Source organism: Lepus europaeus, chromosome 15 (genome assembly GCF_033115175.1).
Source record: "Lepus europaeus isolate LE1 chromosome 15, mLepTim1.pri, whole genome shotgun sequence".
In the NCBI taxonomy this organism is placed as follows: domain Eukaryota; kingdom Metazoa; phylum Chordata; class Mammalia; order Lagomorpha; family Leporidae; genus Lepus; species Lepus europaeus.
This window is the reverse complement of record NC_084841.1, coordinates 79385228-79411366: the sequence shown is the minus strand read 5'-3', so window position 1 is coordinate 79411366 and position 26139 is coordinate 79385228. Positions and strand designations below refer to the sequence as shown.

Here is a 26139-nt window from a genome sequence, read left to right as displayed (position 1 = left end):
AGGTAATGGATCAAGGAGCTGAGTCCCTTGAGTTCCTTGTTCTTGGCTTTAGGCTTAAGACTTTAGCTCAGCCCAGTTTTAGCTGTTGTAAGCATTTAGGGAGTGAAATGGCATAGGGAGATTTTTCTGTCTCTCTGTCAGCCTCTGTGTGTCCCTCTCTCCCTTTCCCTCTCCTCCGAAGGAGGAAGGAAGTAAGGAAGGAAGGGAGGAGGGAGGGAGAGATGATCGCGGGAGGGGGGAGGGAGGGAGGGGTTGCTTATATATACTTACCAAAGAATGACCTACTTAAGAAAAAGATATTAAATTCTAACAGGTGGAGAATAGGAAGAAGGTTTTTGGATGGAAGGAAAAGCAAGAGCACAGGTAATGTAATAACGAGCACCACCTAAGTTCAAGGAATGTCAAGTGTTTCAACTACAGTACAATCTACATAGGAAGGGAAAGATCCAACTTGAACAAGGCACATCAATAGGGCATGCACCAAGCAGTATCTTTTTTTTTTAAGATTTTTTATTTGTTTATTTGAGAGGTAGAATTATAGACAGAGAGAGGGAAAGACAGAGAGAGAGCTTCTTCTACCCACTGGTTAACTCCTCAAATGAGTGCAATGGCCAAAACTGGGCTGAGTCAAAACCAGGAGCCAGAAGCTTCCTCGGGATCTCCCATGCAGGTGCAGGGGCCCAAACACTTGGGTCGTTTTCTACTCCAAGTAGTATCTTAACTGATGTGCCAAACACCTGGACTTAAGAATCTTACCAAAAAATGCAATGTACTTAAAACAAACATAACATTCATCGTGTAAAATTTTACATTTTACTATTTTCTATGCTCTTGGATTATTTCTGTTGACTGGATCAGTATGTATTATTATTTGGAAATGAAATTCTTGGGTCACAAGGTGCATGGGCATTCAACTTTTAATACATATTATCAGTTTTCCAGTGAGGAACGTTAATTTACACTTTACTAGCAACATGTGAGCATTCCAGTCGACTTAGGTCCTTTGACCCTAGCTGGTATTTTGCTTTATAAAAATCAGCACAAAAAGATAATGCTATTATTTAACATTGTTCAGAAATGTGGTTCAATGTCAGTTCCACCATTGATGTCGAATTAAAAAAAAAGCTGGTCAGCAAAGTCTTACACCACACTTTTGTATGAACAGTAAAGAGTTGTTCTACACAAACTTTAACAGACTTTGCAATGTCTGAGATGTTCTGATTGTGACAACTGAGGGACTTCTGCTGACTTCCAGTTGATAGAGGCTAGGGATGCCTCTACACAACCTATGACACACAACAAAGTGCCAATAGTTCTAAGTTAAGAAACGCTGCTTAAACATAACCAACTCCCTGTGAAATATATTTTTGATTGGAAAAAAAACAAAAAGAATCAGGGGAGAATGGTTGGAAAAAAACAGCATAGCCATCATTGTTCTGGATAAATGTCAATGTATTTGATAAATAACTCAACATATATGTTTTATTATTAATTTTGTCCAAGGAATCCTCAACATGCATAAAAGTACCACAATGTTATCTAAACAATCCATCAAACATTATAATATTGCTTATAATAACCACATATCTCAAGAAACTAATTTGGCAATTACTTAAAAAACATTCAAAGATAACAGAATCTGAATTCAAAAAATATTGCTTTTTTTTTTTTTTTAAATCTGACAAGGAGAGTGAGACAGAGAAGTTCCCATCTGCTGGTTTACTCCACAAATGCCCACAAGGCTGGTGCTGGACTGGTGCCAGAGCCAGGAGCTGGGAAATCAATCCAGGTCTCCCACGTAGATGGCAGGGATCCAATTACTTGAGCCATCACCTGCTACCAAAAAGGCCTGCACTGGTGGGAAAGTGGGACCAGGAATCAAAATTTGTAATTGGTAGAATACAGGATAAGAGATAATGTAGTCAGATACAAAACGCTCTGTAACTCTGCCTTTCAAATAAATAAATAAAGCTTAAAAACAAAAAACAGTGGCCGGTGCTGTGACAAAGTGGATTAATGCTCAGGCCTGAAGCACCAGTATCCCATATAAGCACCGGTTCTAGTCCTGGCTGTTCCACTTCAATCCAGCTCTCTGCTGTGGCCTGGGAAAGCAGTAGAAGATGGCCCAAGTCCTTGGGCCCCTGCACCCATGTGGGAGACCTGGAAGAAGCTCCTGGCTCCTGGCTCCTGGCTTTGGATCGGTGCAGCTCCAGCAGTTGAGGCCAATTAGGGAGTGAACCAGCAGATGGAAGATCTCTCTCTCTTTGCCTCTACTCTCTCTCTGTGTAACTCTGACTTTCAAATAAATAAGTAAATCTTAAAACAAAACAAACAAACAAACAAAAAACACGTACTTTAAAGGATCCTAGGAGCAAAAACCAGATAAGGGAAAAGATGAATCAGCAAAACTGTCATATCACCAACACATTTATTTTCAGAAAAATCCTAATCTACTTGTCAAGAGTAATTTTTCAATGGTAAAAACAGATTTATAGATGATAGTGGATGAATCTTTCAGGCAGTAATTGATAAACACTTTTTGGGTATGAACACTGCTCAGCAGTAATATATAATTATTACATGGTGTGCGCTATAAAAGAAAGATAAATACTTTGGATCACAATCATGTTTGCTCTTCTCTTCTGACCCTTTTCATGACCATAATTCTACCTATGCCTTCGGTTTTCAACAGATGCAAAAGAGTAATGTCAGTTTGAAAAGGAATCATATAATATAGTAAATATCAACATTTTGATCAAACCTATATGAAGAAATGACCAATGAGTGCCTATGTTTCAGTCTCAGCTCTGCTTCCAATTCTAGCTTCCTGCTACTTGTGCGCCCTGGGATACACAGGTGGATTGCTGAAGCAGTCACATCCCTGCCACCCACACCGGAGGCCTGGATTGAGTTCCAAGCTTCTTGTTTTGGCCTGGCTCAACCCAGGTGCTTCGTTTGGGAAGTGAATCAGCAAATGGGATTTCAATTTCTCCCTCTCTCTTTCTCTCTCTCTTTCCCGTCTTTAATTAAAATGAAAATGAATAAAAAACTTTAAAACAAACAATTTTTTTTCATTTTCAATTATCTTTATATACAGAAGATCAGTTTAGTATATATTAAGTAAAGATTTCAACAGTTTGCCCTCACATAGCAACACAAAGTGAAAAATACTGTTGGAGTACTAGTTATAGCATTAATTCACAATGTACAGCACATTAAGGACAGAGACCCTACATGATATTTTTTTAAAATTGATTGATTTTCTATGCAATTTCCAATTTAAAACCAAGTTTTTTTTTTATTTTCAATTATCTTTATATACAGAAGATCGATTCAGTATATACTAAGTAAAGATTTCATCAGGTTGCACCCACACAGAAACACAAAGTGTAAAAATACTGTTTCAGTACTAGTTATAGCATTACTTCACATTGGACAACACATTAAGGACCGATCCCACATGAGACATAAGCACACAGTGACTCTTGATGTTGATTTAACAATTTGACACTCCTGTTCATGGCGTCAGTAATCTCCCTAGGCTCTAGTCATGAGTTGCCAAGGCTATGGAAGCCTTTAGGGTTCTCTGACTTCGATCTTATTCCGACAGGGTCATAGTCAAAGTGGAAGTTCTCTCCTCGCTTCAGAGAAAGGAACCTCCTTCTTTGATGGCCCCGTTCTTTCCACCGGGATCTCACTCGCAGAAATCTTTCATTTAGGTCTCCTTTTTTTTTTTTTTTTTTTCCCCCAGAGTGTCTTGGCTTTCCACGCCTAAAATACTCTCATAGGCTCTTCAGCCAGATCCAAATGCCTCAAGGGCTGATTCTGAGGCCAGAGTGCTATTCAGGACATCTGCCATTCTATGAGTCTGCTGTGTCTCCCCCTTCCCATGCTGGGGGAAGTTAGAATTAGCAGACACTAGTCTAAAACAAACATAATTTAAAAAGAAAGCAATTAAATTAAACTACCACCTGATCCAGCAGTCACACTATTGGGTATTTCATTTCTTTATGCTGAAGACATGTCTGCACTCCCTTGTTCATTGCAGAACTATTCACAACAGCCAAGAAATGGGAAAAACCTAAATTTCCACCCATGAAGAAAGAATAAAGAAAAATGTGGTACATATACACACTGGAACACTACTAAGCCTGAAGAAGGATGAAATCTTGCCATCACAACATGGATGAAACTGGACATCACTATGTTAAGCTAAGCACAAAAAGACACATATCACATGATCTAACTCATATGTGGATTCTATAAAAAGGTGACCTCAAAGGAGTTAAAGTATAATGGTGGTTGTCAGAGGCTCAAGAGAGAATGGAGATGGGAGAGATGGAGAACGACTGATTAACAGGAACTAGATTATCACCTAGCTGGGAATAAGAAGTTCTGGGGTTCTACTGAAAAGTAGGATGGCTACAGATAATATTGCTGTACTTATGCTAAATTTTTGAAACCATAAACATACTCACTCTGTCTGGATATTATACATACGTTGAAACATCATATAGAATCCTGTAAGTATGTACAATTTAAAATTCTTATATAATATTTGTTTTTATATATGAATATACCATGGGTTTTACTATCTTTTTAAAAGATTTTAAAAATGTATTTGAAAGGCAGAGTTAGAGAGAGTGAGAGACAGAAAGATCGTCTATTTGCTGGATCATTCCTCAAATGGCCCCAGTGGCCAGGACTGGGCAAAGCCAAAGCCAGGTGCTTTATCTGAGTCTCCCACATGGCCCAATCTACCAATGGGCCATCTTCCAATGCTTTCCCAAGAGCACTAGCAGGGAGTTGGATAGGAAGTGGAGTAGCCGGGACATGAATACATGCTATACGGAATGCGAGCATCACAGGCAGAGGCTTAACTAGGTACACCACACTAGCTTCTGCTTATTAACTATGTATTTTTTTATTTTTATTTTTTGGCAGGCAGAGTTAGACAGTGAGAGAGAAAGAGACAGAGAGAAAGATCTTCCTTCCATTAGTTCACCCCACCAAATGGCCACTACAGCTGGCGCGCTGCGCTGCTCCTCCTGGTCACCCATGCGGGTGCAGGGCCCAGGGACTTAGGACATCCTCCACTACCCTCCCGGGCCACAGCAGAGCTAGAATGGAAGAGGAGCAAACCGGGACAGAATCTAGTGCCTCAACTGGGACTAGAACGCGGGGTACCGGCCCTGCAGGCGGAGGATTAGCCTAGTGAGCCGTGGCGCCGGCCCTGCTTATTAACTATTAAAAAAGATAGTTAATATCAGGCAAAAATGTTTTGAAATCCATGAATAATTTTTTCATGATATGCATTTTCTACAAATGTTTTGAAAACCTCTTATACTTGATACCATCAGTGCTACAAAGACTTCAGAGCTCCTCTAAGTGTGCCTTTGAGATCTCAGCAGGAAGAGACATGCCTAACTAGACAAAATAACTTTTCTAACATCCAGAGCAAGTTAGTGAGAAGCACAACTATAAGGCAAGGCTATACTAATACCAGACATAGCTTTAAAAAAAAAAAAAACAAAACAAGGGGGCCAGCACTGTGGCACAGTAGGTCAAGCCCCTGCCTGTGATGCTGTCATCCCATGTCAGAGCACCAGCTGGAGTCCTACCTGCTCTGCTCCCAATCTATCTTCCTTCTAATGTGCCTGGGAAGGCAGCAGAAGATGGCCCATGAACTTGGGTCCCTGCCACCCATGGTGGGGACTGGAATGGAGTTCCGAGTGCTTGATCCAGCCCTGGCCATTGCAGCCACTTGGGGAGAGAACCAGTGGGTTGAAATGTTTTATCTTTCCTGCTTTCTCTCTCTCTGTTGCTCTGCCTTTCAAATAAAATAAAACAAAATCTTAAAAAAAAAAATCAATAGAGGGTATCAGAATGCCCTCTAGAAGAAAAAAGTTCTAAGAGCTGCTTTCCCAAAATATTTTAACTAATATTAAAAGATATGCAATTTCAATGAGAGACAGAAAATAAGCATGTTTCTAAACCTAGCAGGAACGTGTACATTCTTTCTTGCAAACAGGTTGTTTTCTGAAGTGCTCCTTTACTCCTATTTACAGTTCACCAACATCCCCAAGCCTCCATGCTCTCCAATCCAGGGAACAGACCATCCAAACATCTGGTTTATGTCTATTTCCTATGTAAAAAAAGGATCTCAATGATCATTTGACTAGATATATAATGTCTATTCCACATCTGCTCTTTTTTATTTACTTTTAGATTTAAAAGCATTTATTAGCAAGGACCTCCAGCCAGAGTAGCGTGGAGGGGGACATCAAAGAGAGGAAAACCCCTTTTGAGCCTGCTAATTGGCTGAGATTTTTGTATTAGAACATACACATGGAGTGAAACGCTGCTGCTACGTTTATGTGCCAGGTATTTGGCTAGTGCTGCATTTCCAATTAATAGCAACACTTTAATAATAGTAACCTCCTCTCTTCATTCTCCAAGCAGTTAATGATCTATTAATATGTATAGTAATACAAAAATAATTCAGCACTGAAAACACCACCGTGATAAATCTTTACCAACATCATATTTCTTATTGTAATTAGCAGAACAAATTAAATTAAAAGGAAAGTAAGATTAGTTTCTTAAGGAGGTAAGTTGAATTCTTCCTACATTTTGATTTAAAGTGCGATACACCTGTTAATAACAGAAGTGGAGTGAGGGTTATATAGAAACTCTTTGTATTTCCACCCCATAATTTTTATTTTGTAAATTTAAAACTCTCCTGAAAAAAAATGTTTTACAAGTAAAAAAATCAAAATAGAATCTATAAAATCAATGGAAGATCCACGAAGACCAGTTTAGAACATCTAGCACACCACCATCATTAAAGAGACGAGGATATTACTTACGGCATAAAGAAAATATACTGTCTCTGCGATGTCAATTTAAAAATTAAACGTAGCAGCTAATGCTTTAGGCGATTACAGCAAGAACACCTTTATAGTATTATAAATGTTGCATGTTCATACCTTAAATATTCACCTATTTGATTGCTTTGCTACATCATTAAACAACAGGAAAAGACAGATTTCATCCAACTAAACACATGTGATGCTGCTTGTCACGGGGTAGCAGGTCTGATAGAGCTCCTCAGGGCCAGCCTGGGGAGCTCAGGGGCCAAGCAGGATGATGAGTGTGGCGGCAAAGGAACCACACCAGAACCAGGAGATCAGTCAACGCCCAGGGCGCAGCCGGGTTCTCGATGTTATTGGGAGGGGAAGAGCTTTTATAGACACAGAAAGAAGGCTGTCCAGGCCACAAGGGAACTGAGCCAACCAGCTGAAAGGTAAGGCAGGACAGGAGCCGGGCACGCCCTCAAGGGCCTATCACAGCCGAGGACACATACTGTTCATGAATACGGAAGTCTCCTGTCAGGCTAGGTACCTCTCCCGGGGGCCATCTTGGATTGTTGGAAATGCTGAGTCACTGGGATACGGAAGGCTTAGCAACTTTGTTTCCTTTTCAATTGGAGTCCCACCCCCACCCCCCCACCCCCCCACCCCCCCACCCCCGCAATGAAATGCAAGTATTTCTTCAGTCCCATAATGGGTTCTATACAACCATGTCAACTGCCATTCACAGTTCCTTCCACAATAATCTGAAGAGCTCACTGCTTAGTAGCTATTCACCAAAGAGGTTCAGAGAAAAGAGAATACAGATGTAATAGCAAGTTAAATCACAGTATAAATTAATCTGTGTGATATGAGGAGATACTATTAATGTTGTACACACAGCAAGGGGTTTAAATTCATAGCTAAATTAATTCTTCATGGCATCTGCATGATCCAACTTACCTAAGTCAGAAACTGGAGTCAAAGGCATTATTCCAAACAAAAGGTTTAGGATTAATATGATGGTATATATTCTTCCAAAAAAGCCTGTCTAAAATTGATTCTCAGTCCCCTCAATATGAGAAGCCCACTCCTCATTACTCCCAGGCTCAATTGATGATACCACCATCTCCCCCATTACACAGTCAGAAACCCAGGTTTTTCCCTATTTCATTTCCACAATCAATCAGCAGGTCCAGTTGCTCCTCTCTGTTTTTCACTCCAGTTCTATATAGATTCCTTGATTCCTTACTAGTAAGGGATACCATATTGCTCACATCCATTACCTCAACAGCATCTTGACCACTCACAGATTTGTGCTAGAATTAACTTTGTAAAACACAAATGTGACCATGTTCCCATTTAGAAACCCTTCCATATCCAATATGACAAGATACAAATAACTGAAGAGGACATATCAAGTTCTGATGATCTTTGTTTCTCGGTCTGATACTGTCTCTCTCACACACATCCAACTCCCTGTTCATGCTTTACCCAACTCAGCCCTCTGTCTTGGATACTTCTCCCTCCTCCAAATGCCTCCTCACACTTGACAACCTCATGTATATACTACTCCTGGAGAGGAGTCAAGAGATGCCTTCAGTATGCTTACGCAGGGTATCTTATGCTTAAGCTCTTGATACATTGCACAAATACTAAATTTGCCCATCTCCTTTCATAAAACTACAATGTCTTGAGTTTGAACACTATCTTTATCCACTACTTGCTCTCTGTAAATTTACAACAGTGATGGGTCCTCAATGTATCTATAGATTAAATGGAGGATTGATGAAGGGGTAGAAATATAGATTTGAGAGAGTCATAAGTTTAGAACAAAGTTTTTGCCATTAATAAGTCTAGGTAAAAAAAAAAAACCTTTGCCGAACCTTACTGTGTTTTTACTTTCTAGGAACACTTTCCTCTGTGACAATATCAGAAGTCCATCAAAGTTTCCACGGCAGTGTAAAAAAAACTAACTGAATCCCATGACCACTGGGTCCATGGAATAGCTGATAATAGGGACCTAGAAAAATCACTGCCAATCCAACCAGATGACCAGGAAAGACCCCCCCACACACACTCATGTTATAAAATGAAAGGGGATAAAGTGTTAAGATTCATAGAGGAAAATTGAAAAAAAAAAAAAAACACTAATTACTATCTCCACCTCCATCACTATGAACATTCAGTAGATATTCATCACATAACAATCATTATAATAAGAATTTATATATATCATACTCCTATTTAAGAATGGGGTACTGAAATCATAAATATTTACCTTTTTTTAAAAAAAGATTTTATTTATTTATTTGAGAGGCAGAGATATAGATAGAGAGGGAGAGACAGAGAAAAAGGTCTTCTAACTGCTGGTTCTCTTCCCCATATGGCCACAACAGCTGGAGCTGGGCCGATCCAAGGCTAGGAGCTAGGAGCTTCCTCAGGATCTCCCAACAAGTGCAGGGGCCCAAGCACTTGAGCCATCCTCCCCTGCTTTCCCAGGCCATAAGCATAGAGGTGGATCAGAAGAGGAGCAGCTGGGACAGGAAGTGGCACACATATAGAATGCAGATGCCCAGATGGAGGCCAAGCCCACCATGCCACAGTGCCAGCCCCAAATGTTTATCTTTAAACAGACTTAACAAATAGGATAGTGCCTGCCACAAATCATCACATTTCTCTCTTTTTCAAATGAAATTTATTCATCTCTGCATCCATAAAAAATTTTTAGGATCAGCTTCGAGTACAATGAGAGGTGTTTTTCATACATCTTGCCATCTATAATCCTATGAGCTTTGCATTACTATTATGCTCATTTTATGAATGAGAAAAATGGAGACTAAGTCCAAGACACTTGACCAAAACATACAACTAGTAAGTCCTAAGTTTCTATCCACCAAATTGTAGTTGAAGCAATGGTGGAAATGTATGGTCCTTGACCTAAATGAACTCACAGGTTAGTGGGAAACAGGTGTACCCCTGAAAATTTGTCAAAATGGGATCACTGTTATAATGCAAGTTGTTATAGATGCAGTGTAGTACATTCCTTCTAACAAAGTAATGTAGTAATTTGTAAAACTAAAGTATCTACGATGCTGAAGTATAACATTTTATACATTATGAATCTTAATAATTGTGAGACTTTCTTCTAAATGTTTCCAGCATTTAGAATATGCAATTCTTAATGTTAGAATTACCTGCTATTAAAAATTCCAATGTACATAAGTTGGGGGAAAAAAGTCTATGTGGAACAATAGTAAACCAAAAGTTCTCGGAGATTTATTTTTTTCAAAGGTTTAAAAACAAAGGAATTTATATTACTTACATTGTTATATAAATAATTGTTTATATTCAATTTTATACATAGTCTCCTTCCAAAAGCAAATAAATCCCATTGCTCATAGCATTTATATAGATTAAGCATCAAGTTTTTCTCCTAAAAAACTGTAATATATCATAACAAAATGCTTAAGCAAAATGATTCCATTAAAAAATAAAATTTGCAATAAGCATTCTCAAGTAACTAAACCTCTATCTTATCTGGCTAAGAGAACTGGTCCATTTAATTTAATCATAAAAGGCAAGCGCCTACACTTAGTTTTTCATTTCAAGATAAAATTTTAAGGTTTTTTTTCCCCCACCAGAATAAGAAATGGAGCAGCTTTGAGAAGTTATTGGGTCAACATTTTATCTATCTATCTATCTATCTATTTGAAATACAGATTTACAGAGAGGCATAGGAAGAGAGACAGAGAGAGAGAAGCCTTCCACCTGATGGTTCACTCCCCAAATGGTTACAAAGGCCACAACTGGACCAATCCAAGGCCAGGAGCCATGAGCTTCTTCTGGGTCTCCCACGTTGAGTGCAAAGGCCCCAGGAGTTGGGCCATCCTCTGCTGCTTTCCCAGGTGCAGTAGAGGGAGTTGGATCAGAAGTGGAGCAGCCAGGACTTGAACTGGTGCCCTTATGGAATGCCAGCACTGCAGGCTGGGGCTTTAACCCATTGCACCACAGTGCTGGCACCCAATATTTTTTACTTTGTATAGTACTGACTATCTTAAATATACTACCTTTTAAAACTGACTCATGGCTTTAAACTTGTTCATGTATAGTTAAGTACTTTCTACACAACTCATTTTTTTTTCTTGCAAAACTGCAAATTGCTTTGGATGGTTGATAATGAAAAAGAAACATCACTTATTAATTTTGTTTAAGTTATCCTCAACCTGGGAGATTCCTTGGAGAAGAGCAAGTCTGAATTTCACCATTCCATGCCACAGGCAGAAAGTGAAAGAAACTAAACAAACTCATCCTGGAGAGAGAGAAAATGCCTACAGCAGTAAATGACCTATACTATACACTGCTCCGTACAGGCTTTGATGCTGTAATTTGTTAACTTCCAGGAAAAATAACAATTACCAGTAGTTCAAGTTTGTTCTGATAGAAGAATGTAATTTCTTTAAGCTTCTGATCACAAACAACACACAGTGTTCAAAAGGGCAGTACATTTTTAAGCTATTAGCATGAATCAAAATACTATTCTGTTCCAATCAGAATTCCTTTTAAAAGTCTCAATTAAAGGAAGTTATTCTGCAAAAAAGAAGAGACAGATTATTTTAGCCTAGCAGTTGAAATGCCAGTTAAGAAGCCAGTGTCCCACTTGAGAGAACTTAGGCTCAACAGCTAAGTTCAGCTTCCGACTAATGAAGACCTAGGGAGTCAGCCGTGAAGACTCAGATAACTGGGCTCCTTCCATGCATGTAGGAGCCACGTCCTGGCTCCTGGGTATCGCGGAGTAAATGAGTCTGTATTAAATTTAGCACTCATGGGCCGGCGCCGTGGCTTAACAGGCTAATCCTCCGCCTTGCGGTGCCGGCACACCGGGCTCTAGTCCCGGTCGGGGCACCGGATTCTATCCCGGTTGCCCCTCTTCCAGGCCAGCTCTCTGCTATGGCCCGGGAAGGCAGTGGAGGATGGCCCAAGTCCTTGGGCCCTGCACCCGCATAGGAGACCAGGAGAAGCACCTGGCTCCTGGCTTTGGATCAGCACGATGCGCCGTCCGCAGCGGCCATTGGAGGGTGAACCAACGGCAAAAAGGAAGACCTTTCTCTCTGTCTCTCTCTCACTATCCACTCTGCCTGTCAAAAATAAATAAATAAATAAATAAATTTAGCACTCATAATTGGACATGAGTTAGAATTGCTAGAATGTATTGAAATAGGTAATGTATATTGGCATTAATAATTTTAAAATTCCTTTTTTGGTATCATTTAAATAGTTGAATGTAGCCAAGTAATATCAGAAGCAAGTAATATCAGAATGATAATATAGACAGCTAGCGTACATCTATAAATATATATGGAGGCTATTATCCTTAAATTCATGCACATTAACATAATTTTATTTAACATTATTTTATTTATTACATAACTATAACACATATAATCTTAAGGTTGTTACACTGTACATCTAAAGTCTGATCAGCTCCTGTCCTGACTTTAGATGTACAATGTAATACTTTATCCTTTTTAGTATTTGTTGTTGTTGTTGTTGTTCTAGTACTATTGGTTGAACTCAGTAATTAACACACAATTATTGTTAGGTGTTTAAATTTTAACTGAAAAGTGATCCCTGTTAAATCTAAGAGTGGAAAAAGAGAGGGAGGAGATGAACAATTTGGAACATGCTCAATCGGACTGGCCGCAAATGGTGGAGTTAGAAATGTGCCAGGGGATTCCAACACAATCCCATCAAGATGGCATGTACCAATGCCATCGCACTAGTCCAAGTGATCAATTTCAGCTCACAATTGATAGCTCTGATAGGTCTAAGAGTCAAAGAGATCACACAAACAAGACAAGTATCTGCTAATACTAACTGATAGAATCAAAAAGGGAGAGAAAGATCCAACATGGGAAGCAGGATACACAGCAGACTCATAGAATGGCAGATGTCCTAAACAACACTCTGGCCTCAGAATCAGCCCTTAAGGCATTCGGATCTGGCTGAAGAGCCCATGAGAGTATAGCAGGCATGGAAAGCCAAGATATCATGGGAAAAAAAAAAAAAGACCTAAATGAATGATCTCTGTGAGTGAGATCCCAGTGGAAAGAACGGGGCCATCAAAGAAGGAGGTGCCCTTCTCCGAAGAGAGGAGAGAACTTCCACTTTGACTATGACCCTATCGGAATAAGATCAAAGTCAGCGAACTCTAAAGGCTTCCATAGCCCTGGCAACTCATGACTAGAGCCTAGGGAGATTACTGACGCCATGAACAGGAGTGTCAAATTGTTAAATCAGCAACAGGAGTCACTGTGTACTTACACCCCATGTGGGATCTGTCCCTAATGTGTCGTCTAAAGCGAAGTGATGCTATAACTAGTACTGAAACAGTATTTTTATACTTTGCGTTTCTGTGTGGGCACAAACTGATGAGGTCTTTACTAATTATATACTGAATTGATCTTCTGTATATAAAGAGAATTGGAAATGAAAAAAAAACAACCTGGTGTTAAAATGGAAATGGCATAGAAAATTAATTAATTTGAAAAAAAATTATGTAGGATCTCTGTCTTTAATGTGCTGTACATTGCTATTTAATGCTATAATTAGTAATCCAATGGTAGTTTTTTCACTTTATGTTGCTATATGGGCAAAATGTTGAAATCTTTACCTAATATGTACTAAACTGATCTTCTGTATATAAAGAGAATTGAAAATGAATCTTTACACGAATGGAAGGGGAAAGGGAGCAGGAAAGGGGAGGGTTGCGGGCGGGAGGGAAGTTATGGGAGGGGGGAAGGCATTGTAACCCATAAGCTATACTTTGGAAATTTATATTCATTAAATAAAAGTGTAATAAAAAAAAGGTTGTTGACTTTTACAATGCAAACTATACCTTCATAAATTACCTACTTCTATAATTTACTATCCATATTTCAAATAAAATTTAGGATGACTTCGTACTACTAAAGGCTGATGTTGTTTCCCATTTAGTTCTTTCCCTCAAATTAAATAAACTCAAGGGATTATCACTGGAAGTAAATGAGCTTTAGCAATCATGTTCAAGATAAACAAAAATGCAAAAGAGAAAGAAGAAAAGAAACCACTACAATGAGATATACAAACCTGATCTATTTTTAACCTTTTGTTAAACCTAGGCTGCTCAAGAACTGTCAACTAATTATTTCATTTTATTGATGACACTTTCTCTTGGGAAGTTACATTAAAAGTTTAACCCTGGAGCAAGTCATGGCTTTTCCAGTCTTTGAAAGTGTCCAGAGCATTGATGATAACTGCAGGAGGTGGTACCTTCCACCCAATCTCAACGTGCACACTCTCTCATACCCAAAGCAGCTCTGATTCAGCAATTCAGACAGCTTCAGCTGATTAAAGAAAGGACCACAGAAAGGGGATCAGCAGTTGCAATGAAATAAAAAGGAGAAAAACAGTCAGATCATGGATATGATAGCACAAAGCTCAAGAGAAAAGCAGATTTGAAAAGACATCAGAGTGACTCAAAAAAGAACAACATGACAGAAATTAAACAAGATTTTTATGTTTGCCTTCTATGCATTTAAACTCATTTCAACCTCCATTGAAATTCTGATCATACACAAACCCCAAGGCTTTTGACATACTTTCAAAAACCTACAGCCTCTCTTTCTCTGTCTCCAGAGTCACTTCTTAGGTAGCCAAGAAAAAAAAAAAACCACAGAAAAATTCATATATACATGTAATTGAGAAGCAGAATGACTAAATTATAACCAAATTATATTATAACCAATATTTTGCATGTAAAATTGGTACCCTAATCATTTTAAAACCCAGTATATAATGAGTATTCAAAAAGTTCATGGAAGACACATACTATGAACAAACTATGCCTGGGTTTAAATTTTTTTGCACCAAAATAAACTTTCCTTTTAATTCCACTTTTCTCCACCAACTTTGTGAAGTCCCTCCTATTTTCACCTCTTCTTAGTGAAAAGGCCTAGATCTATCTTGAAAGCTACTTGAAATCGGGTGTAGATACAGGTAGAAGAATAGATGTTAGACACAAGAGGACTTATAATATTTTCATGATAATTTCAAAATATCAGGGTGCTCTACACTATTAGAACAAACTCTTCACTTGATCATAGTATATATATCATATATATTTTAAATATAGGCTTAATCACAGTTAACTAGTTCACTACTTGAGGCAGTCTAAATGCAAAGAGTCATTATAAAAAGCTTATCAGATCTGTCTCAAAATAGGTGAATAAAATCGTAGAAGGTAATTAGATTTTCAGAACTGAACACAGCTCTCCCTAGCCCAACCCCTGCCCCCAGCCCAAATCAGTCATGACAGGGTCAGGAGGTAATGATACATCTGCCATGAGGCAAGAAGCAGGCTTGTCTTCTGTCAAGAGTTGAAACTATAACAGAATAAGCTGTTGTTAACAACCTCTCTCCAAACACTACAGCTGTCATCTTGTTGTTTTCTTTTGTTAGCAAGGGGGCTGATCTGGCCTCATATACCTTGTCAGCTCAATAATGTGCTAGGCTTTTATCGTTAACTTTGGAATTTTTTATTTCAACCATCTTCTGAAGTCTGTAATATATAATTAACTTATATTTTTCCCCTGAAAGTTTACTTTGAAATCTTGGAATTAGGGTCTGGTATCTTGGTGTAGCGGGTTAAGTCACTGGTTATGATTCTGCCATCCATATGGGCACTGGTTCGAGTCCTGGCTGCTCCATTTCTGATCAAGCTCCCTGCTAATGCAACTGGGAAAAGCAGTGTAAGATGGCCCAAGTGTTTGGAGCCCTGCCACCAACATGGGAAACCTCTAAGTAGCTCCAGGCTCCTGTCTCCTGCCTCCTGTCTTTGGCCTGGCTCAGCCCTGGCAGTTGCGGTCATTTGGGGAGTGAACCAGCCGATGGAAGATCTCTTTGTCTGTCCCTATTCCTCTGTGACTCTGCCTTTCAAATAAATAAATAAATCTTTAAAAATAAACAAATACAATCTTGAGATTAATGATCTTGGTTTCAGTTTACAATTCAGTAGTCCAATGTTTCAAATAGGAAAACAACTAGCATTCATTAAATAACTTTTTTGAAGTATTGAAATATTATTTTCAGTGGTCTAAATTTAATCATTTGAAGGAAAATACATAAATTATTTTAATTAGTTGCCTGCAGTTTTATATACAAACATTTATTATCTATTAAATTTTTTTAGAAATTGGTAAGTTAGTAACCACAGTATTACAAAAGATATTTCATGAATATTTCCTTTAAAATATGTTAATTATAAAAATAAAATATTATATGAATATAAAACCCGGTTACGGTAAAGAACAAAATAACTTGGAAAAAAAATTGAAAATGGAATGAAAACGAAGCAATCTCATCGTTTCTTGAAAAAGCTTCCAGGAATGTCAATGCATATGCACACATGTGTATACATTCTCGGGTTCTCATCCAATAACTCTTACATATCATTTCATATGAATAAACACACATAACTTGCTCTTTTAAATAATCACATAGGTGCTTGCTACGGCATCACATATACTAAAATTGGAATAATACAGAGAAGAGTAGCATGGCCCCTATGCAAGGATGACATGCAAATTCATGAAGTGTTCCATATTTTTTCATATGTGTATAAAGTTAATTTAAAATAGATCTTAGTAAAAAATAAGAATGAGAATAGGAGAGGGAGGAGGAGGTGTGGAAATACGGGGGGGAGGGTGGATATGAAGGGAAGAATCACTATATTCCTAAAGTTATATTTATGAAATGCATGAAGTTTGTATTTCTTAAATAATAGCTTTTGTTTTTAAAAGTAGTAATGCCAAATGGCAGCCTATGAGAAATTAATATTCATATAATATAAGCAGAAGATGTAGTATGACAATCAATACATGATTATTTTCTCAGAGACCTCAAAAACACGAAAAGTGCTTGGCACTTTTAAATATACCTCTGTTCAAGTATAATAAATAAATAAATAAATAAATTTTTTAATTTAAAAAATTGAAAAAAATATATAGTCTTCCATGAAATGCTCATCATCATTTAATCAAATACTACCTTTCCCAACCGATAGACATATAAGGTGGTTAGAAACTTTTATGTTATTACAAACTGCTGCTATGAGGATTCTTATATATATATATATATATATATATATATATATATATACATATATATATATATACTTTTTGCAAAGTACTTTTATATAAATTTCATAAATTCTTAAGAAAGGAATTTGGTATAAAATATTATTATGTAGATTAAATTTGGGGAGCTATCACTAAACTGCCATCTAAACAGATGACAATTCACACCAATAATTACACTTAGTTTTATCAACTTATTACCAAAAAGCTCACTAGTAGTTTATCTGCAATGCTGAAAAATAGCATCTTCTTTTAATAAGCATTTCTTTATTTTCACAAATACTTTCAATAATGACCAAAAGAAAAAAAAAAGCTTCAAGCCCTATGAAGTCACTTGAACAAAGGTGTATTTAAAAGTACCAAGCACTTTAGTGTTTTTGAGATATCTGAACACTAATCATGTATTGATTGTCATATAACATCTTCTGCTTATATTATATGAATATTAATTTCTCATAGGCTGCCATTTGGCATTACTATTTTTTTTGTTTGACAGGCAGAGGTAGTGAGAGAGACAGAGAGAGACAGAGAGAAAGGTCTTCCTTTTCCATTGGTTCACCCCCCAAGTGGCCGCTGCACCCATCCGAAGCCAGGAGCCAGGTGCTTCCTCCTGGTCTCCCATGCAGGTGCAGGGCCCAAGCACTTGGGCCATCCTCCACTGCCTTTCCGGGCCACAGCAGAGAGATGGACTGAAAGAGGAGCATCCGGGACAGAATCTGCTGCCCCAACCGGGACTAGAACCCGGTGTGCCGGCGCCGCACGCAGAGGATTAGCCAAGTGAGCTGCTGCATTACTACTTTTAAAAACAAAAGCTATATCCTACATTAATACAGTGCTTCTATTTTCTTACTATCTATTCACCATAGGTACCCCTAAGAACACTATTAAAATGTCCCTGTCACCAGGTTTGTAATGCTTACATTGAAATAGCAAGACCTTGCAGTAATTTGTTTAAAAAATAGAACTTGAAGGCAGAGTTAAGATGCTACCAGAAAGTTTACTATACCAGTTCCTAAAAAGAAAAAAAAATTCCTGTTCTAGAGAACCATTTATAATGACGCCTGTGCATTTGTGGGAAAAAATACTGATGGTGCAATCATCAGCGTTACAAAGGAATCTATCAAAAACCTGGGGGAAAAATTTAAAATGGAATAAGAAAAACGAATCAACAAATTAACAGAAAATTACAACATAGCTTATAAGGGAAACAGATGATTTACAAACTAAAAGCTTCTAACTCAACTTTGAAAGTATTGAATTCATATCAGAATTAACTAAGTTATGTATTGTTTACTTTAGTCTCATTACAATTAGTATAATTTCTAAGAGACAATCCTAAAATATTCTAGTGTGATGAATACTACTACATGAACTCTACAAAACATTTGGTTATGGAGAAATTTAAGGTCCAAATTATAGAGGGACTATTCGTCACTGAAACTGCACTTAAAAAACATGTACTTACAAGGCTATATTGGATTTAGGGGAGAGGTGTCAACAAGATGGCTGAGGAGAGTTACCTGGCACACTTCCATCTCCAACAAAGAAACAAAACAAAAACAAAAAGCTATTTCAATGATGTGTTAGAAAGAGTGTCAGTGCCAGGGGGAAATGACAGAGACACTGAAGTCCAAGGAAGGACATGACAGCCTTAGAAGGAAGGGAAATGGGCACAAAGAATCTATCATCCCATTGCTCAAGAGCAACCCTAACCCTGAATCAAGAACTTTGGGAGGGAGAGGCTGAGCAGGAGGCTCCAGGATTCTTTACTCACACCACAGATAACCGATGTACTTAACACTGGAAAGCCTGCTGCCCTGCAGGCCTAGAGCCCAGTTGGAAGAGTGGCCAGCTTACCACTCTACTACGTTATCCTGCAGCAAAAGTTCAGTGTATGTTGTGAACTCCTGCATCCAAGTACCTGCTACAGGATGCCGTCTTGAGACCTTCTCACTCTGGGTCCTGTGAAGTCACTAGGCAGTTGCCCATGGCAGCCTGACCATCCCAGGCCTGAAAATGAGGCAGTTTTTCTACCTACCCTCCAACGGCATCAGGAAGCATTTGAGAGGCCTACCCTCAGAAGGGCTTTTATTTTATAGGTCCTCAGGAAAGCTGATTAATCTGTCCACCATCCTGCTACCCTGGAAGCAACCGGGTGCCCCACCAAACCAACCCTTAGTCCCAGGAAGCAGCCAGGTAGCCCTGTCCACCAGCCTGCTACCAGAAGCAGTCGAGGGCCCTGCCCAGTCATCTATCCAACCCTAGCCCTGTATGGTAGAAGGCAGCCAAACAAACCTGTTTGGCACACAGAGGCACTGAGAAGTAGGTCATTTAGCCCACTGATTCATACCCATGGAAAGCAGTCAAGTAGCTTTTCTCAACAGGCTCAGCCCACTGAGATCCATGAGAAACAGTTGGGCATCCCAGCAATCATCGTAAAGACCCAAGAAGTAGAACAGCCTGAGCTCAGGCCGGCGCCGTGGCTTAACAGGCTAATCCTCCGCCTTGCAGCACTGGCACACCGGGTTCTAGTCCCAGTCGGGGTGCCGGATTCTATCCCGGTTGCCCCTCTTCCAGGCCAGCTCTCTGCTATGGCCCGGGAAGGCAGTGGAGGATGGCCCAAGTGCTTGGGCCCTGCACCCACATGGGAGACCAGAAGAAGCACCTGGCTCCTGGCTTCAGATCAGCGAGATGCGCCGGCCGCTGCGGCCATTGGAGGGTGAACCAGCGGCAAAATGGAAGACCTTCCTCTCTGTCTCTCTCTCTCTCTCACTGTCCACTCTGCCTGTAAAAAAAAAAAAAAAAAAAAAAAAGGCCTGAGCTCAGAAGCTCAGTCCCCTAAGGCCCTGAAAAGCAGACAAGAGGTTCCACTCACCCACTCTTGGCCATGGGAAGCAGCTAGGCAGACTGCCCAGAGTAGGCTAATCCCAGAGGCCCCATAAAATCATGCATGCATCCCCAGACACTTACAGGTACCCACCTGGGCCCACTGGTGTGACCCTCAGGAACCGAAAGACACCTTGTCCTGCGCCAGGTATGCTGTGCCACACCCATCCCTAGATGGGTCCACATGAAGCACAGTAGCTCACAGTCACCCACATTCACAGCCAAGAACCTAAAGAGTTTTATCTCAGCTGGCAGTGGAATCCTACAACACCTGTAGCCTAGACCACGGAGATATATTGCAGATATCACCAATGTTTAATGTAGCTGAAGAAGCTATACATATGCTACATCACAAGTGACTACCTGAAACCAAATCCTACACAGCCTCATCCATCAAAACCTGTAGGATACATCACTAGGAAAGACTTTTACTATAAAAGCCAACATATACAATTGATAAATGGAAATGACATAACACATGCCTAAATACCAACGCAGGGCAACAAGATGCAGAACAAAACAAGGTAATATGATACCTCCAAAAGAATACAATAACACCACAGAAACAACCCCAAAGAAAATTTTACTGATATTTTCTGGAAACTAAGAAAATTTAATGATATAAAAGAATACAAACAGAAAATTCAACTACATTAGGAAGACTGTTCACGATCTTATTGAGACATTCAGCAAAGAGATAAAGATCATTAAAAACAATCATATAGGGCCGGCACCGTGCCTTTAACAGGCTAATCCTCCGCTTTGCGGCGCCGGCACACCGGGTTCTAGTCCCGGTTGGGGCGCCAGATTCTATCCCGGTTGCCCTTCCAGGCCAGCTCTCTGCTATGGCCCGGGAAGGCAGTGGAGGATGGCCCAAGTGCTTGGGCCCTGCACCCGCATGGGAGACCAGGAGAAGCACTTGGCTCCTGGCTTCGGATCAGCATGATGCGCCGGCTGTAGCGGCCATTGGAGAGTGAACCAACGGCAAAAAGGAAGACCTTTCTCTCTGTCTCTCTCTCTCACTGTCCACTCTGCCTGTCAAAAAAAAAAAAAATATATATATATATATAGAAATCTTAGAGATTAAAAAACTCAATAAAACTGAAAATACAGTTGAGGACCTCAGCAGCGCAATCTATAAGGAAGAAGACAGAGTGCATGAACTTGAAGACAGGGCTTTGAAAACATTCAGACAAATAAAAGAAAAGCATCTTTTTTTTTTTTTTTTTGACAGGCAGAGTGGATAGTGAGAGAGAGAGAGAAAGGTCTTCCTTTTTGCCATTATTTCACCCTCCAATGGCTGCCGTGGCTGGTGTGCTGTGGCCAGCGCATTGCGCTGATCCGAAGCCAGGAGCCAGGTGCTTCTCCTGGTCTCCCATGTGGGTGCAGGGCCCAAGAACTTGGGCCATCCTCCACTGCACTCCCGGGCCACGGTAGAGAGCTGGCCTGGAAGAGGGGCAACCGGGATAGAATCCGGCGCCCCGACCAGGACTAGAACCTGGTGTGTCGGTGCCGCAGGTGGAGGATTAGCCTATTGAGCTGTGGCGCCGGCCAAGAAAAGCATCTTAAAAAATAAAGAACACCTTCAAGATTGACAGGACACCATTAAGCAAATGAACATTTGCATTATAGTTATTCCAGAAGAAGCAGTGAAGGGGAAAGGCATAAAAACCCATTAAACAAAATAATCATTAAAAGTTCTTCAAATCTTGGGAAAGATATGAACATCAAGATCCAGAAAGCTAAAAGAATTCATAATACATTCCACCGCAAAAGATATTCTCCAAGGAATATTATAGTCAAGCTATCAAAAATACAAAACAGAAAATTCTTAAAACAGCAAAAGAAGAGCATCATGTCACATATAAGGGAATCCTCATTAGGATAATAGCAGATTTCTCAGCAGAAATCTTAAATGGCAGAACAGAATGGGATGGCATATCAGAAGTTCTGAAAAAAAAAAAATTGCAGGGTCCAGCATTGTGGCACAGTAGGTTAAGCCTCCATCAACAATGCCAGTATCTTATATGGGTGCCTGTTTGAGTCCCAGTTACTCTACTTCCAATCCAACTCCTGGGAAATTCACCTGGCAAAGCAGCATAGGACTGCCCAAGTACTTGGGCCACCTGCACCCATGTGGCAGACTTAGAAGAAGCTTCTAGCTCCTGGATTTGGCCCAGCCCAGTCCTGCTGTTGTAGCCGTCTGGGGCATGAACCAGCAGATGGAAGATCTTTCTGTTTCTCCTCTCTCTGTAACTCTGCCTCTCAAATAAATAAAATATTAACAAAAAAGGGGAAAAAATTGCAAGCCCAAAATAACATACCTAGCAAAGCCATCCTTTAGAAAGAAAAGAGGAGAACAATCTTTCCAAGACAAGGGAAAAACTGAGGGGATACATCACCATCAGACCAGACCAACGAGAAATCCTTAAGGGACTGCCAACCTAAAAGTTGTAGGATGATACCCACCGTCATGAGAACACATGAAACTACAAAATTTAATAGTATTGCAGATATATTTGAGAGAAAGAGAAGAGACTCAAACTCTATGAATAAAGGAAACCACCAAACCTAAAAGAAAGGAATGGTCAGAAAAAAAATTAACGAAATAACAGGAGTATGTCTTTAAGCACCAACAATAACATGCATGTACACAGATTAAAACCCTCATAGTAATGCTGCCTACTAGAATGCCACTTCACCAGTAAAGACAGATATTGACTTCAAATGAAGGGTTGGAATAAGATATAGCAAGAAAATAGAAATCAAAAGAGAGTAGAAGTAGCTATACTTCTATCAGATAAAATAGACTTTAATTCAAAAACCATAAAACAAGACAAAGGCAGTCACTATATAATGATAAAGGGATCAATTTAAAAAGAGGAAATAATAATTATAAATATATATGCACCCAGTATTGGAACTCCTACTTATATAAATTCTGTTATTCATAGCAATATGCATGGAACTGGAGGACACAATGTTAAGTGAAATAAATCAGCACAAAAGACAATTACCATATGTTCTCACCTATATAATTTGATCTCAGAGAAGTAGAGAATAAATTAGTGGTTATCAAAGCCCTGCAAGGATGTAGAAGGCAGGGTAGAGAGAATATAGGGGTGCAATGGATAGGATGAATAACTTCTAATATTCAACAGCACAGTAGGATAACAATGATCGATAACAATTAAATGAATGTTTCAAAGTAGCTAGTAGAGAAGATTTTAAATGTTCCCAAGACAAAGAATTGATAAATTTCTAAGGTAACAGATATACCAATCACTCTGATGCAATCATTGTACACTGAATTAGACACTGAAATGCCACACTGTACTTCATAAATATGTACAACTACTATGTATGAATTAAAAATAAAAACATATTAAAAATTCATTTGGAAAAACTGCTACACCGAATTATTTTGATTATCTCTATTCCTACCACAAATCACACTAAAATATCAGTGAAGAAAAAGAGACATGAAAAAAATATCGGCAGTAATCAGGCGACAGGATAAAACAAAGAGGAGAGGATGAATGGAGGAGATGGATGTCAATTGATTTGTGGAAGACTGGAAACTGATGGATAGACAGGTACTGGCATGGAGTTACAGCAAAAGTCTGAACTTAAGAGCCTCCAGAGTGAGATAATGGCAAAAACAAGATAACTCATTAACAGAAGTCAGAAAGACTCAGAAATTTGGGTTTTATTACCTTTGAGAATAGAGGAACTCCTTGGAGCTAGCAACAGTCACTGGGTCTAAGTTTACATATTTTACCTTTACTTCATTCTCCCCCATCTCCAAAAGAAACAAAAAAACCCACAGAAAACTAGATCATAATTAGGTATCCTATGCAGCAATCAGCAGACTGAATTAAAAAAGAGCTCCAATTCCAAAATATGTTAGAACTTTAAAAATTCTACATAAAGCATAAAAAAAAGTAACTTCACAGGAAACATTAGAAATATTAGCTAAAAATAAGAGAAAAAAGATAACACAAGTATGTTCAATCCAGTAACTCAAAAGCACATGGTGAGGCCAGCATTGTAGCACAGTAGGGTTAAGATACAGCCTGTGATGCCAGCATACCATATGAGCAACATTTAAACTCCTGGCTGCTCCACTTCTGATCCAGTCGCCTGTTAGTAAGATTGAAAGCAGTGGAAAATGGCCAAGTACTTGGGCCTCTGCCACCAAAGATGGAGTTCCTGGCCAGGCCTTGGCCTGGCCCAACCCTGGCTGTTATAGCCATTTGGGAAGCAAACCAGTAGGTAGGCAATCTCACTCAATCTTTCCTTCTGTCTCTGTAACTCTGCCTTTCAAATAAATTAATAAATAAATCTTAAAAATAAAAAAACCCACACATACACACACATGGCAAGAGTTAAAGAAAATGAGAAAATTAAATTACAACTCACCAAAAAGTTTCTCAGAATTAAGGATCACTGTACAGAATAAATTTAAAGGGCCATCAAGTGCCAAAGAAATCATAAAAGATCCACACCAAAGCATAGAAGACATCTTAAAAGCAAAATAATTCATTTCCTAACATGAGGGAGAAGGAGAAACAGCTTCGATAGAGAGGGACAAAAGAATCTGAGACCAGAATTGTACTAGGCTTTTCAATGAAAACACTGGGAGCCAGAAGAAAAATGAAATAAAACTTTCAAATTTCAGAATAAAAATTAGTTTCAACCTAGTACTCTATCCTTATTAAATTATTAAAATAAAATGACAAGTAGACTAAAGGCATTTTTGAGAAATTCAAGGTTTGTATTTACTCTTTTATAGCTCCAATCAAATGAAGGCATGCACTAAGAAAGCCCAGGCTGTTATATCTGAAAAGCAGGAACCAAAACAAAAAAGGGAATCCAAGGGGTTGAAGATGAGAGACAGGCAAACAGGCTTCAAAAAGGACCTCTCAGATCACTTTAAGTAACACTCTGATCTCAGAATCAGCCCTTAAGGGCTTCCCAGTCTGGCTGAAAAGCCTGTGAGAGTATTTCAGGCATGGAAAACCAAGACACTGGCAAAAAATGACCTACATGAAGGATCTCTGTGAGTCAGACTCCAGCAGAAAGAAGTGTCCATCAAAGAATGTACTTTTCTCTAACGGGATGAAAGAACTTCCACTTTGCCTATGGCCTTGTCTAAATACTGACGGAGTTTGTGGATTCAAAAGGCTTCCATAGGCAGCTCATCTTAAGTGCCTCAGGTGGTCACTGACATCATACATAAGAATGTTAATTGTTACATTAACAACAGGAGTCACTGTGCACCAACTCTCTGGGCAGGACCTCTGGCCTCAATGAGTTGTATTATGAGAGTTAACCGTAAAACTAATTCTCCAATGGTTATTTTGTGTGTATGCGTGTATGTGTGCAAATTGTTGAAATCTTCATTTAGTATAGAGTTGGTCTTCTGTGTACACAGTTAATTGAAAATGAATCTTAATAGAGAATGGGACTGGTAAGGGGAGAGGGAGGAGAAGGAAGGATGGGAGTGTGTGTGAGAGGGTGGGTATGATGGGAAGAATAACTATATCCCTAAAGTCTGCACTTATAAAATTTGTATTCCTTAAAAAATAAATTAATTAATTAAAAAAAAGTAAATGACCTGTCAGGATCAAATTAGAGTTTACAGGGTTCCAAAAGTTTTGCAAGGAAGAAGATTAAACTGAGTTTTTGTGCAAAATTTGTTCACATAAAAAATTAACAAGAGGCCAGTGAAAATCTGAATCACCTACTACTACCAAAAAAAAAATTATAAAAATTAAAAGCCAGTAAAATTAGTAATTCCACAAATATGTTACACCAAAGTAATCAAAGTATCTGCTTAGCTTAGTCATTGTAAATATTATAAAAGTAATTATATTACAAAAGCTTGATGATTTAATTCAAAAATTTTGAAGATAGGCAAGAGATTCTATTTTACCATAAAAGAAAGTAACTAAAAACTCAACATGCAGCACTATAACTTAAAAACATGGCTACAGAGAATATGGATGACAACACCAAAAAGTATTGGAAGTGACTGCATTTAAGCAACAGGAATAATAAACAAGGAAGGATTAAGAGGGGTAGTGCTCATTTTGATATTATGATTTTTTCTATTACCGGACTTTTAAGATTGTATATATGATCTGGGGTCTCAATATATTTAAATGTAGATTTTTTCCATTGTTTTACTGAAGATAAAGCACACTTCTTCCACAATATAATTC

General features: G+C 38.9%; 1 protein-coding gene and 1 non-coding gene across 3 annotated transcripts in view; one reads left to right on the top strand and one right to left on the bottom strand.

Annotated features, from left to right (window-relative positions):
* ARB2A (ARB2 cotranscriptional regulator A) overlaps positions 1 to 26139 on the bottom strand; it is a 483367-nt gene that overhangs the window by 309581 nt on the left and 147647 nt on the right. The gene's annotated exons all lie outside the window — the stretch shown is intronic.
* Positions 16392 to 16498, top strand: LOC133774777 (U6 spliceosomal RNA). Its single transcript, XR_009868154.1, has one exon. It is a non-coding gene; the product is annotated as a U6 spliceosomal RNA (small nuclear RNA).